Raw genomic sequence first — 14,532 nt, forward strand, 5'->3', positions numbered from 1 at the left:
TTTGGAACTATGATAAAACGGGTGTCGACCGTTTTAAAGGGCTGTGCTCCCGCATTTTCCATATTTTGCGGTAGCCTAGATATTAATCCCCGAACTTGATGAAATTCGCCATTTGGCCATATCGAGGGCGGTTTTGGAAGCTATTTTGTCAAACGCGACCTCTCAGGGTGCAACAGGGGAACAAGGTACGGGGTTCTAACCCCGTTGTCTACTGCTTTACAGTACCTTTAAAAGGCCTTGCTGCCGCGGTATCAGAATTTTCCGGTTCCCTCTTGCGCAACCCCGGTAGAAAGGCATAGCATAAGCCGTCATGAATATGCCTTTCGTACCATGATACAAGGGGTTTCGTGCGTTTTAAGGGACTCTGCTGCTGCCTTATCCGAATTTTGTGGTCGATTCTGTTGCAATACCAGCATTATAAGCCGTTGATCATAAGCGTGTTTGGAACCATGACTTAAGAGGTTTCGCCCGTTGTAAAGGGCTCTGGTACGGTCATTTACGGATTTTACGGTCGCCTCCGTTACAATTCCAGTGGGAAGGCAATAGCATAAGCCGTAGCGAATATGCCTTTGGCACCCAGTACAAGGGCATAGTATAAGTCGTTTATAATGGCTTCGCTATGCAGGATACACCAGTGACTCTTTGTGGTGTATTCCTTGGATGCCCCTGCTATCATCGTTGTTGCAGAAAGGTTACTTTTTACTTTTCTCAAAGAAGTTTGCAAGTGATGCAATGTTTGAGAAGGAGACTGTGGGTCACTTCTTGCAGGTAGACGTGTAAGCGAATCATGGACTTCTGTATGTGTGCTGCACTTCGAGAAAAATTGATTGATTACCATGAACAGTGCTTTTCAAACGGCTTCGTAACGGATATGTATTTTCATCTATGATGTCTTTTCCTCAGACTCTAGCACCAGTGCTCGTAGGTGTCTGCTGACGTGTAAATGTTGGGACTGATTTGTCATGCAAGTGCCGGGAAATGTTTCCTTTCCAGGCGGGGGGGGGGGGGGGGGGGGGACATACGTGCATTGTCATTCAGAGATACGATATCACACCACCCAACGCGTTTCAAAATGAACTCCCAGAAACTAGCTCATTTTCATGTTATTTTGGTTTCGTGACTGATTTTCCTTTCCCACACTTCAGCCAATAAAATTTGCCTACCTGCGGAAGGCAAAATCTGACATGGGACTTAAGTTAGAAACCGCAACATCTGTTGTAATTGTCTGTTCTTGTGTTGTTGTAAATTGCCGTTTGACCTATCCACCTGCGACTGTACCTACAAGAATGGGTAAACAGTATTGTAAATACACTAAAATAAAATTCACTCAGCGTTCTCTACTTCTTCACCACCCCGTGTGTCGGTGACCCTCTGTATTCCTACACACTGCTGTGATTTGGGAATATACATGCCTGCTATTCTGAATGTATTTAGTTCTGCACCAAAATCTCTGGTCCAGCGAAGTCGTGTTTGATCATATCATTGCCACTCGCGTCGCCACAGCACTCGCAGACGTCAAATTTTCCATATCTTCCATTTCATTTATCAATAAGTCTGGATATAAGCGTGATATCGAAGATGTCATCATTTAATTACATAGACTGTATATCCATGCTTAATAGCTATGAGTCCGCGGCGCATACCTGTTTCCCTTGCTACAGCCTGCGATGTAGCGTTTGGTCAAATCGTTCATTTTCAAGCGACTAAAGAACAAACAGGAGACAAGATCACACACAAGTCGCTCTGTTGTTGTTTCGCGTTTGTTCTTTGGTTGCTTGTGGATTAGCACCAACCAGTCCAATCTATATACTTCAGATATTTTGCTAAATCGTCGCCCAAGTGGCACTCACTGGCACAAAATTGTCAGTTACGCCTATTTTAGCTCGTAACTCTTGATACCAACTTGATACTGACGGTATCGTCATAAAATTACGTAGTCTGTGTATCGTCTGCGGACCGTAGCTGTTTTCCTTGCTGCACCCTTAGAACTCGCATTTAGTCAATTTGTCGTCCAGAAGGCTATCACGCTCCGACCTGCCAATTTCATGCGACAATCTCCCGATATCTGGAAAGTCTCATGCTCGTTCCCACAGTTATACATCACGTCTTATTCTTTATCTTACGCGAAAACTCCCGGGCGTGTTATCGGTGTTGTTAACAGGTCGGGGCGCGAAAAGGGAATTGTTCGGCTCAGATACGTCCACCTCTCCCTTCCCAAATCTGTTCCTCCTCACGTACTCATGCACCACCCTGTAAACTTAGCTTCCTTGCGTAGTCCTCTGCTATCAGGTCAAGTCGAGTTTCAGAGGGGGTGTCCCGAAACGCTGCTCTTGAGCGGAAACTCATTAGAGCGTCCCTGTAGCTTGTCATGTCTGACACATATCAGTGAGAGTAAAGCATTCGTACGGCATCAAAAACGTGGTCGTCACGTAACAGCCATTTCAAACCACAGTATGAAACTCCGCAAAAAACAAACAAAAAAAAACACAAAGGCCACCTAGAAATTTCAATATACGCCTGTATAGCGTGCTCCATCGCTTAGACATTAGGCTTGTAGTGAAGCCAGACTCAGAAAACAGAAGCCATTACTTCGTTTGATCGTTTCAATGGAGAATCGTGCCCCAGCACAACAAAGTTGAATGCGGGTGCCAAACAAAAATGGCTTAATGCGAACTGACGTAATGTTTTGGCGGCACTATGCTATGAGGTTATTAAGCGGAAGAGCAGCTTCCATTTCCCTCTGCCGCGGTTAATCCAAACGTTCATTAATTGAAACGCGTACCTTGAACATGGTGCAGCGCGTGCAGGGGAGCTTTCGCTCTAGCGTTGCATAGGGCCATCATTAGGGCTTAATTACAGAACAGTGTTTTGCTTCGTGTTGCCGCATAATGCTATGGAGTGCTCACATAAAGAAACCAGGAGGCGGAGGAAATGTGACCAGCTGAATGACCCACCGCACAACAGTGGCGTGTTAAGAGATATTCTATCGTCTTTTTCAGCGTAGACAGCAGAAAGTATGCCATGCATTTCCAACACAGCTCTCATTGATGTCCTTGTAACGAAGCAAGGAGAGGATAGAGCGCCGTTACCTCGTCCAACATAGCCTGCGTCGCACATTGCGACATTGCTTCAGCGTTCAATACTTTCTTACCTTTTTTTTTCTTTCTTTCCATCATAGCAGTGAAGTATGGGTTTGCAAACTTTTACATGAAAAAACATTATCGTCATGAGTTTGGACATCGTGGCAACTTGTTATAGCTTACAACATGCGGAAGGGAGCGACGCAAAGTTAAACAAATTCTCGTTTAACTGAACACAAAGTAAGAAGAAGGACGCACATGGTGTGTATCTATACTGCTAGGGAACTGTACGAATCTTGTACCGGTGTGGTCTACAAGATCATTTGTTTGAAAGTGAGGAGTCAAATATGTTCCATTACAGCAGCTGCAGATGGGCGTCTTGTCAATGGTATTTTGTGATGGGTATTTTAGGAGCTACGCGTTCAACACTTAATCGATAGGCCGTATTATTTGACGTTTATGGTGTACACCCATGCTGGTAATGACGTAAAGACATGTAGCACCTATATGCAATTCGATAATTTGCGTAGCAGATGCAACGTAGCAATTGTGGACATTTATAAGGGAAAAAGTGAGAAGGTGCATCCCCTACCATGGGATGGATTTATAAGGAAGTAGCACAAAACACATGTTATTGCACGCCATCCACGGCCACGGTAAATAACAGTCGGTTTCCGCGACCACCACGCAACTCAACGCCCCTTCACTATAACTCGCGTTGCTGTAGGGCAGCCCGTTACTAAATAACTCGATGCGGAAACTGGGCCCCACATCTGCTTATCTTGCGTACTTCACGGCCAATCACGTTGTGACGCCTTGTATGCGGTCATTTCCTTCCATGGTATCCTCGTGAAAAGATGACGCTCTCTTAACACGGCTCCATAAAACGCCTCTCTATATAGGTCCACGCACAAGCAGCACTCTTCTTCGTTGGAGTCGCGAAAAAAAAAAGTAATAGACCCACCTTGCTGCACCGTCAGAGTGTCACTTTCTGTCAGGAATGACGTATGCACCACGGAAAGGGGGCTCGTAATCCGAATGGCGAAACAGTCGCGGCTCTATCGCCGGATGTTCTCACCAGAAGAGCATAAATCTTGCGTACAAGGAGGCTATCATTCATAAGTAGAACGAGAATATAATATCAGAGAGCGCGATAGGTTGCGCAGTCCTCTCGTATGTAGGGACGTGAGAGCACGACGTTGAATGGTACCGAATGGCGGAACTGCATTTCCATAAATTATGTGCTTGTGTCACCTAGCCCACGCGTGTGAATGTACTCTGCGCAAAATGCTTTCGTCATGTCCTGCACAACTCTCAGCTTGATGATGTCCTTTAATCGATAACACCACGCGGCCAAGGCTGTTGCATTCAGTGACCCGATGTTTCCAATCTGATAACGATGATGGTGATATGATAAGAAGAAGAAGAAGAAAAAAAAAGAAACGGCGCGACAGGGTCGGAGTGGCTACTCCAGCACCCCTAACTAAGGTCAGGTAACGAGAAGAAAATCTGAGGTACCTCCATATTTGGTGTTTCCGGGCTCGAATTACGTTTTCAGCGGATTATGTGAGGACAAAAGTAGCCAGGCGGGGTATTGATGATGATTCAATGAATAATACTATTCAGTCAAACCGTAACAAAGACTCTAAAGACACCGCAATGCTCAACTCACAACGCATTTGGTGTTCACACACTACAAGAATCAGACATGCAGCAGTACAGGTAGTTTAAGTACAGTCACTTCAGAACTTGCGTCATCGTACTCGACATGGCTCAACCCTCACCTTAGAAGTTGAACCAGTTTAAACGTGATATAGAATTCTTAGATAATGGGAGTTGGGCCAGGAGGAGTGCGATGACGCAAGTTCTGACGTGGCTATACTTGAACTGCCTGCCGGAGTCCGGCAATGGCGGCCTTGGAAACTCACGATCACAATCATCTGATAAGGCAATGTGGGGCGCATGGGGGATAAGGCAATAAGGCGTGTGGGGATGCATTCCGCTGGGGGCGCCACAGTACGCACACGACCTTATCGCGGGAGATAACACTTATGAAGGGGGGGAGGGGGAATGCGAGGAGAGACATCCAGAGTGTGGGTGTGCTTCGATGTGCGAACTCTGGCTGTGGACGTACGTGTCTGGTGGATGATGCACAGCCGCTTGAACGTGTTACTGCCGGTTGTGTTCTGATTTGGGGTGCTGCTCGACCCCGTGGTGATGTAAGTGTATCGCATTGCTCTTTTCATTAATTAAACAGTGCTCGTATGGCATGTATCGGCGTCTGGGTTCTTCGTCGTGCGGTTAAGCGGTGAGACGGGTAGGGTCCTACACTAGGGTGGGGTTCGGGGCGGGGGGGGGGGAGCGGAACCCTACAAGCGTGAGTTCGGGCCCTGTTACGAACTCACGTGAATGCCGACATGACGTATCGCTGAGCCCGATCATGCCACACACGTTCCCAAGCCGCACAATGTACAGGTCCCGACAAAAGTTTACGGAACACGCGAGCGGTGTATTTTCTCCTCGGTACGACACCCTAGCGGCAAGCGGAAGCTGGCGAAATCAGGCCAGATCACTGCCTCAGAGGGGTGGACAACTCAGAGCCATTTATAGGGAGAGTTTGGCCATTCTTTGATCTTTTGCCGCCTCATGGGAGGAGCTTATTTTGACGTCAGAGTCGTCGTTGCGCCGCCCAAAAAGCCTGAATCTGAGCGGAATCCGCTTATCAGGCATCTAGTCCGCGCCATATTGATGCTGTCCGCCAGCTGGTCGACACCTTCGTGGCCGTGTTGAATGTAATCTACAGGAATAACCGGCTTATGACCCACTGGCGCAAGTGATAAGGGGGGCTTTGTTGCCGAACAGAAAGAGTTCAAGGACGAAAGGCTTTCGAAGCAAGAAGTACGCACGTGTCTTCTCTCCTTGGATTGTAAACAACGATCAGCATCAATATGGCGTCTGCGACCGGTTGATGACTGGATAACAATAGAGCACGACGAGGGAGGTCGTTCGGCCGTGACGCGCTTTAAGTTAGGCTCCTCCCAATGGCCAAACTCTCTCTATAAACGGCTCTGGGACAACTGCGCTCTTAGCGACACACAGCGGTAGTTTCGGTATGATTACTGTTGTATGTGCCCGCAAAGTGAGTTGGATTTTACTGTTGTGCTCGCCAACAACACGTGATTCAACGATTGTTGAGACAGGGAGCTCGCCGCTATCATCGTGATAACAAGCATGAATCATAGTGGCAACACTTTACGGTGTATTGCTTTTATTGGAAAGCCATGATATGTAGACAAGAGAAAGAAAGGTATCTGGCAAACACTTGCTTTATTATGGACGACGCGTGACGAGCTGATAAACAATTGACGCTGACATTGGTAATTCATTGATTGATAAACAACTGACGTGAGTCACGAGTTGTTGACGAGCACAACAGTTAAATCCAACTCACTTCGCGGGCACATACAACAGTAATCATACCGAAACCACCGCTGTGTGTCGCTAACAGCGCAGTCGTCCACCCCTATGAGGCAGTGAACTGGCCTGATTTCACCAGCTTCCGCTTGCCGCTAGGGTGTCGTACCGAGAAGAAAATACACCGCTCGCGTGTTCCGTAAACTTTTGTCGGGACCTGTACTGAAAGTCAAGTGCAATAGGGGTGGCCGGTATGTGTATTACCAATGTTCTTTAGTTTCACAATTCTGTTCAAGGCCTTCCACCTACCCGTCCACCCCTATTGCACTCGACTTTCAGTACATTGTGCTGCTTGGGTTACTGCACTTACTTGCTAACATCACACTTGTAAACAGCGCAGATGTGATGTTATCTGGTGAGTGTACACGTGAGTTCGCAGCGGGGCCCGAACTCACACCTTATCAGATGATTGTGACCGTGAGTTTCTAAGGCCTGAAATGTCGAGCTATGCTGCCTGCACTTGCTGTATGTGTCATTCCAGCAGACGACGCCGCACTTTGAAACAGATGGTCTCGAGTTTTTCGCACTTGGCAAGGTGCACCGCTTTTTCTGTGGGTTTCTTACAGGTGTTTTAGCTTTCCTTGACGCCATACCGGTTTAAACACCATGCAGATCCCGCTGACGAAAGTACCTACTGTTGGATTCGCGGCCGCTTGCGCCCGAAATGGCGCTGTGCAAACTTTGCTGCAACAGCCCTGTAGTATTCACTTTCCTAGTCTGCAAGTTCAAAAGTATATTTACGCTGTGCAACGTATTGCACAGAATATATCCGTTAATTAGCAGCAAACATGGTTATTTGAGCAGAGAGCTTAATTAGAAACGAAACAGCATTAAACTATATATGTAGGTTCTCAGAACATGTACGTTCTGAGGTATTGTGTGCGGCCTTCGAGTCCACAAGCATCTGCCTACAGTCCTGTACAACTTAAGAAGGAAAACAAATCTAGTCCGTCAACTACATATGCCGTTGGAGATAAGGAGACGCAATAGACCGCCAGGAGAAATACTGCAGCGCCATCAGTAGGGAGTGCACTTTTTGCCGCAGCGTGGTGTCATGCGGCCAGTCTTAACAGCCAATACGGAAGCCGAGTGAGTATGACGCATTACAGTAATTGGCGCAGCGAGAGAGCGTGACCTCTCTGCGTCCAGCCATCCTATCTGCGGCGCAGTAATATTTTGAGAGCTGACGGGCTAGATTTATTTTCCTTCTTAAGTTAAACACGACTGTAGTAGGGAGTCATACTCTTTGTTAGTAGAAGTGGGTCATTCGTCTCAGTTTAGGGCGACGGCAGGCTCAGGCCTGTGCAGCAAAAATGGCACCCTTGATAAGTCACCAAAACAAAAAAAGCAATAACTACCTAGCGTCAACGAAACACAATGAAATAAACTTACTTCGAACACGCGCGCGCACACACACCGAGAGAGAGAGAATACAATCTCTCTTTCTCTCTCTCTCTCGGTTTTACGCTTTTTTGGATTTTTTTACGTTTTTCCGAAAAAAAGAGTAAACATTACGCTACATAACAGTGGTCGTAGTGAAAAATATTTTACAGGCTAATGCGTTGTGTGTACTTTATTTTTTTCTTAGTGTATAGAGTGCTGGAAAGCAACGAAATCAGACAAGAAAATTCATTTTATGCGTGGGCTCTTCCCGAAGCGGTCACTCAACAGATATCCGTTTTTTACTCGTTGATAAAGAAATATCCTTGAAGGAAACTCCTGCCAAGGAAATGTCTTTCTACTTGGCCCATTTCAAATTTGTTTTCATTATATAAAGACATGTCATGGGATGAATTGTTCTACATTAATATCCAGCTTCGGAACACTGGACTGGCATATCTCGTCTTGTGCTATTTATTTATTTTATTACCCTCAGGGCAGTAGCATTTCAGAAGCAAAAATGTCTCTAAGATGAACTCTTTGAGTCTTCTTTTCTTTAAACTTCTTGGTTCTCCGTATTAGTGGAAGGGTCAACAGCAATCTACTTGACTCATAATGATATCGTACACTCTCTGACCGTCCTGAAATGTGACTTCATACCGGAAACTGTTTGTTATGCTGTGAATCTCTACACGCTGTCCAGCCAAAAGAAAGCTTGGCTCCAAAATGAGCTGCGAGGCATGTTGGACGCGCAGATAATACGTCCATCAACGTCGACTTTTGCATCACCTATAACCATCGCACGTTTGGATCGCATCGGATGGAATAGTCCGTCGAACCTAGGGAGTTTCCTATAGCCTCATTCCAGGACGTTGTCGAGAAAATGGAAGTGCGCGAGGGCTATTGCGCGTATCCATCGCTTTCGTCCTCACATTCATGCGGCGTGTCCTATTAGCTCAGGGTATGCTTTTTCCTCTGGGAAGCATTACATAAGGTTTGTCCCGTTGCGTCCGTCCGTAACACCGCCATGTCGTCACACTCTTTAGGGTGATTCCATCACCCAGACTCTATCCTACCTTAAGCTACCTGCTTGCTCTCTAAACCGTTATGCTCTCTTTCCCATCGCCAATGACGGGGCGAAGGCGACGGGGCCAATGACGGGGTTGGCAGGTTGTCTAAGAAAGGGGGCCATGCGCTACCTTTGACTTAGACAACCTGCCATTAAGTACACGCCACACGGTCGTGACACTGCGATGAACGAGCGGGCCAGTCGTGCAACGGAGGGGGTTGTAACGTGACGCCCAAAGTCTGTTGCGAAGTTGCAGCCCTTGAAGCGGCGCGGTCGAAAGTGACACCTAGCATGTTACCAGCGCGGTGCCGAAGGCCTCTCGGATTCGGGGCAGAATGAGGCTCAGAGACGCCGCACCGATTAACGAATATGGGTCGTGGCGTTGGCTGCCGCGGCGAGTAGCGCCAGTTCGCAGCTGCGGTATACGGGAAGGAGAACCTAGTGGCGCACCCGAGAGGTAACGGATGCCAAGTCACCGGGGCAGTCGTGAATGAAAGATAGGACTACCACGGAATGTGAAGCGGTGTGACGCACTAGTTGGAACCATGAAGAACCATGTGCGGTAAGGTGGGGCAAGATGAGACACGGGGCAAGACGCGACATTTTTTGCTCGACGGCGTCTGTCTCAGAGACACGAAAAATAAGAATTTCATATTAAATTGCAAATTTGTGTCTCATCTTGCTCCACCTTACCTTACTATGGAGAAGCAGAGACGTCTAAAGAGAGACGCCCATCGTTGGGCTGTCGAGGAGTGCCGTCACCTGGTGAGTCGTCCGTGGGGCGAACCTCTCGTAACTCTAGATCTATCCAAGATCTATTGCAATAAGGCAGCCGTTGAAGAGGCAGCAAGCGCGCTACACATAGCTTAATCGCGGTATCGTTGTTTGCCTGTTTATATGCCAGCCTCAGCTGGGCTAATTTCCATTTCTGGCTTTCGTGATTGGCTGATTCGCCACGAGCTCCTGCAACAGCAGCCAGATGCTAGCCTTTGTTGACAATCTGGACATGCCGAAATGGCGACGTCTATGGTCTCGCTTGAAAGAGGTTGTTGACATTTCCTTACGGCTGGCAGGTCCAACGCGGCTTTCACGACGGTGAGTGCCTCGTTGTGGTTGAGAGTTCTACCATGGCTGACGCTTCGAAGTGAGCTGGCAGGTTACGGCAGCGGAATTCCAAGCGGAACAGTTCAACGATGCGAATGCTTATATATTTTGCATTCCAATTCACATATATATTATTATGTTCAATGGAACAAAAAATATTGATTATGGCATCCAAGCGTATTTCCCCCTTTCTTTTTAATGAGCAGTGTGTATATGATGGCCTGTTCTGGATAAGAGCAGAATGTGTTCTGGTCGACCAGCGTACCAAATCCAAGGACAATAAAAAGGGCCAGAAAACGGTTTTCTCTTGATATGTTTGGGTTTGCGTTTTTGTTCCTGTCGTACACTGATACATTTTATCGATTTATTACTCTCGCCTAACGTACAAGGCAGACTCGACCAGCTATCTAATAATTACCGTGCCTACATCTCTAAATTTGTGTGATAAATAATAGGAGCGTTGTTAAGAAGTTCTACTATTTGAACGGCATTAAAGGTCAGATATGCCGATTTTGAAGTGCCGCAGAACTGAGCGATACTCGCGCTGTGTGTTCATTACCGAACACTGAATATGTGTGCGAAATATCTTGCTCCAACTGTTCGTAGTTTTTTAGAAAACAGTTTTTTTAGTTCCCACGCCCGGCCGTCAGACCGTCGGCAAACCCTGCGCACGGGCGCACCGACGTCACTGCTCTCGGTTTATCTGTCTTTGGCTTGGCATGGACTCTTGGCTTGGCTGCTTGGCTTCTTTCGTTTCCTCCTCTGTGCATCGTACGTAAGCGAACAGCTGTTGTGTTGTTGCTAAGCCGGAAACAAAGCATGTGAATGTTTGTTTTTGGCACAGCGTCGTTTGGAAAGTGCACTTCCTTGTTCTGACCTTGCCTTTTATGGGCTGGAGCGATATGATTCGTAAATATGCCACGGCGAAGTTGTCGAAGATGCGAGAGTGCTACGCTGTTAGAACAATTCATCGGTGCATTCAAGTGTTACCTATTATAAGCTGCCAAAAGACCAAGCAGTGCGAAGCTCTTGGCTGACAGTGGTGCCTGCTAATTTCCACTGCAAGGATTTCGTCCACGAATGTTATCATAGGTTACGCGCGACTCCAGAGGCAATTTGGAATCTCGGCACGAAATCGTCTGATGAAAATCTGAGGTGCCCGACGCATAACATTTTGAACGTGCCACGGAGGATCAAGGCAAAAAACGAGAGCAAAAAATGGTAAGTCGAGGTTCAGATATAAAAAATAGCAAGCTTAATGAATCGATTGTGCAGCTGTCCTACTGCGCTTACTCTGATATAACCACGATTAACAACACAATAGTACTATTGATAATCTAACTTCTGAATTATCACAGGTGCACGCTGAAGGCGGAAATGAAGCATGATCTGGCTTGCATCTGGTCATGAAGAAATTGCTGACACGTTAGTTGCAGTCCACCTCCACCAACAGGTATGACAATGTGATGTTATAATTTGAGTATTCATCTATGTTCAACTTTTCATGTGCACTCGCATGCAGACATTTTGACACCACTTTTAAATCTGCCCTCAAAGTTACAACCTGTGCTTCCAGGGTGGAAAACAAAGATCGCCATTCCGATTAGCTGCTATCTCCCAGTTCAAGCACTTTTGTGTCTGGACACTGGTTCCTGTGGATGGGGTGTTACAAGCTTTACTGTCTGATATAGAAGGTACGTTACATTAGTTCAGTTAGTTTGTCTTTTGCACATTTTTGTTGCTGTTAGCTGGATTACTGTTGGACATACAATCCTTTGACACACAGAAGCTGATGTCGCCTCTGATAACATTTCAGAATTTTCAGTATCATCAACGTCCATTGAGGAAGGTGCCTTTACTATCTGTGAATCTTCAACTGAAGAATAGCCCAGAATTCATGTTAACATTCTCTACTCTTATTAATTCACTGTCTGTTTTCTGAGAGCTAAGAAAAATGGAAACTATTTATTTGTCACAACTTCACACTGGATACTGGTGTGGTACTGGCTTGACATGTAAGCTAAAATACCTGGATTCTACAATAATTGTGTTCAACTTGGTGCATTACCGTGGGCAATGCCACATTCACTACATTTTTAGTGGGTCCGGTGCGCAAATACTGTGTGCATACTGCATACATACATACTGTTCGATAGGCAAAAATACCTGAGCAGTGCTGTGTAGTCTTTTTACCCAAAGTCCATACTCTTACTGCAAAGTCACAGTACGTAGAACAGCAATATGTATCAAGTATGCTGCGTATGCAATGCAGGTATGCTGCGATAGAGATTCACAACTGAAAGAAGACTGTTGAGAGCATCTAAATTTTAATGAGACGAGACTTTCGTGCACAAGGCTGCTCTTGTTAATGTCTAACATGAAGTTACAAAATCCCAGAATATATAAAACATGTTGTAATGTAGAGAGCGAGGGGTGGTACAGACATAAAGATAATTATATAATCATATATAATAAAATAAAAAGGGGGTACAACTGCCCCCTCAACTCAACAACTCAATAACTCTACTTATTCTCTACCTTACAACATGTCATATATTCTGGAATTTTGTAACTTGATGTTAGACATCAAGAAGTACAGCCTTCTGTGCAAAAATATTCTTTCTGTTGTGCACAATCATTATGCAGTAAATGCGACTATCCATTTCTTGTCATTAAATGCTTTTCCTTTCTTTCTTTCTTTTTTTCTGCAGTGATGAGCATCCATAAGGACACATGCCAGAAAGGGAGTCTCTTTGGGATGACAAACCCTCATCACCTCATGAGGATACAATGGTTGACGAATGGTTCTCAAGCACATCGAAACTTCCAACAAATAATTCATGAAAAAGCCAGTCAGTGCTAGCACCAAGAATTGAACGTGGACCGTCCTGCTACCAGTCAGAGATGTTCAGTGGCGTAACCACAAGGGGGCTAGGGGGGGCTCGAGCCCCCCCTACCTACCACGGACCGACCCACACAAATCGTGCAAATCCGAGAACATAATATATGGGGGGGGGGGGGACCAGTGTGACTATCGCGAAAGTTCTTGCAGTTCATGGCGTCTATCTAAGAAGCATTCTTGAATGGTTTTCAAAGTATGAGCTTTTCAAAATACTTCCAATCTCGTGACACCACTTCATTGGTCATGACAGCCTATACATGTAATCGTACTGTGAACGTCTAAATCAACTATTTTCGTTCCCTTTTTTAATCCTCAGTTTGAAGTGTGCACAAGTATGTGTGTGTTGTCGACACAGGATCAGCGGGGGGGGGGGGAGTTTTCGTATCGAGCCCCCCTACCTTTGAGGTCGGGCTACGCCACTGGAGATGTTACATTTCAGGCGCTCATTGACTTTTGGTGAATTACTTGTTGACTTTGTCCCAAGGTGGAGCTTGCTACAGCTCATTTGCTATCTGTTAATGTTGTGGCATGTGTTGCGTTTTTCTCTTTGTGTGTTCCAGACTCAGAACGGTTAATTTGGATCAGGTCAGGTACGTTTCATTTAGACATGGCAAACATAAAGTGGTGTTTCTCAACACTTAGCAGTGGTCTTCATGCATTACTGCTACGGCCATTAAGCGTGAATAGAAACCTAGCCAGAGCAGCTGATACACAGAGAGAACACAGCCCGTGTGTGTTTGTCTTTTCCACCGCAGCCCTTGGGTTTCCTCCCTGATGGCTACACATGTCAGGGATAGGTTTCAGAACCGGTAGTTCCCGCCAAGTGTGAATTGCTTTTCAGGAGATCATCACGCTGGCAGATGAAACATATGGTTTAAATTATTTGCAGGACAGGAATTGCGCAGCTTCACACAAATACTACTACTACGACGTAAGAGTGGTTTAAAATCTATATTTTTTGTGTTCCTGACATTATCGCACAAGATGTAGTATCCACTATGATCCTTTATGTGGGGGTATGTACAGTGCAATCAACAGATGCTATTTACAAATCTGTGTTTTCTACTGTGTTGAAATGGGGTAGTTTGTATCTGAGAGCCATAGTGAAACACAGGCCCTCGAGAAACATGGCAACACATTGCAGGGACTCTGGATGCTGCCTAAATTTCCAGAACACACAGCTCAAGGCAGCGGTTAAATAACAAGTGGTTAGAGAAATCCAAGATGGTTGCATCCGTAAGCAGTCCGCTATTGGATTTGCTTCTGTCAGAGACACGTTATCTCAAAGGGAACGCACGGACACACTCAGAATGATACTAGGGCTGCCTGTGAAATAGAATGAGGAGAGGGGAAGATATATAACCCTTTTTCTTGTCTGTTATCCTATTGGTTAAATTGTCATTTTCTTAGCAGCATATGTGTGCATATTCCAGAGTCTGCTAATAAATATATCAGTTTAGAGCTAGCAGTCGCATTGTAGATGTCTCATCCTGTCCTTGGTTGCTTGTGATTCACTATGGCCA

General features: G+C 45.9%; 2 long non-coding RNA genes across 2 annotated transcripts in view; both read left to right on the forward strand.

Annotated features, from left to right (window-relative positions):
- Window positions 1–5,172: 5,172 nt before the first annotated feature.
- The window catches only part of LOC135383887 (uncharacterized), a 49,892-nt gene continuing 40,532 nt past the window's right edge, over window positions 5,173–14,532 (forward strand). The window contains exon 1 of the long non-coding RNA XR_010420128.1: window positions 5,173–5,299. This is a non-coding gene — a long non-coding RNA (uncharacterized LOC135383887). The remainder of the gene's footprint in view (window positions 5,300–14,532) is intronic.
- LOC135383885 (uncharacterized) lies at window positions 10,893–13,638 on the forward strand. Its single transcript, XR_010420127.1, has 4 exons — window positions 10,893–11,328; window positions 11,466–11,560; window positions 11,684–11,801; window positions 12,819–13,638. It is a non-coding gene; the product is annotated as an uncharacterized LOC135383885 (long non-coding RNA).

Source organism: Ornithodoros turicata, chromosome 2 (genome assembly GCF_037126465.1).
Source record: "Ornithodoros turicata isolate Travis chromosome 2, ASM3712646v1, whole genome shotgun sequence".
NCBI lineage: Eukaryota > Metazoa > Arthropoda > Arachnida > Ixodida > Argasidae > Ornithodoros > Ornithodoros turicata.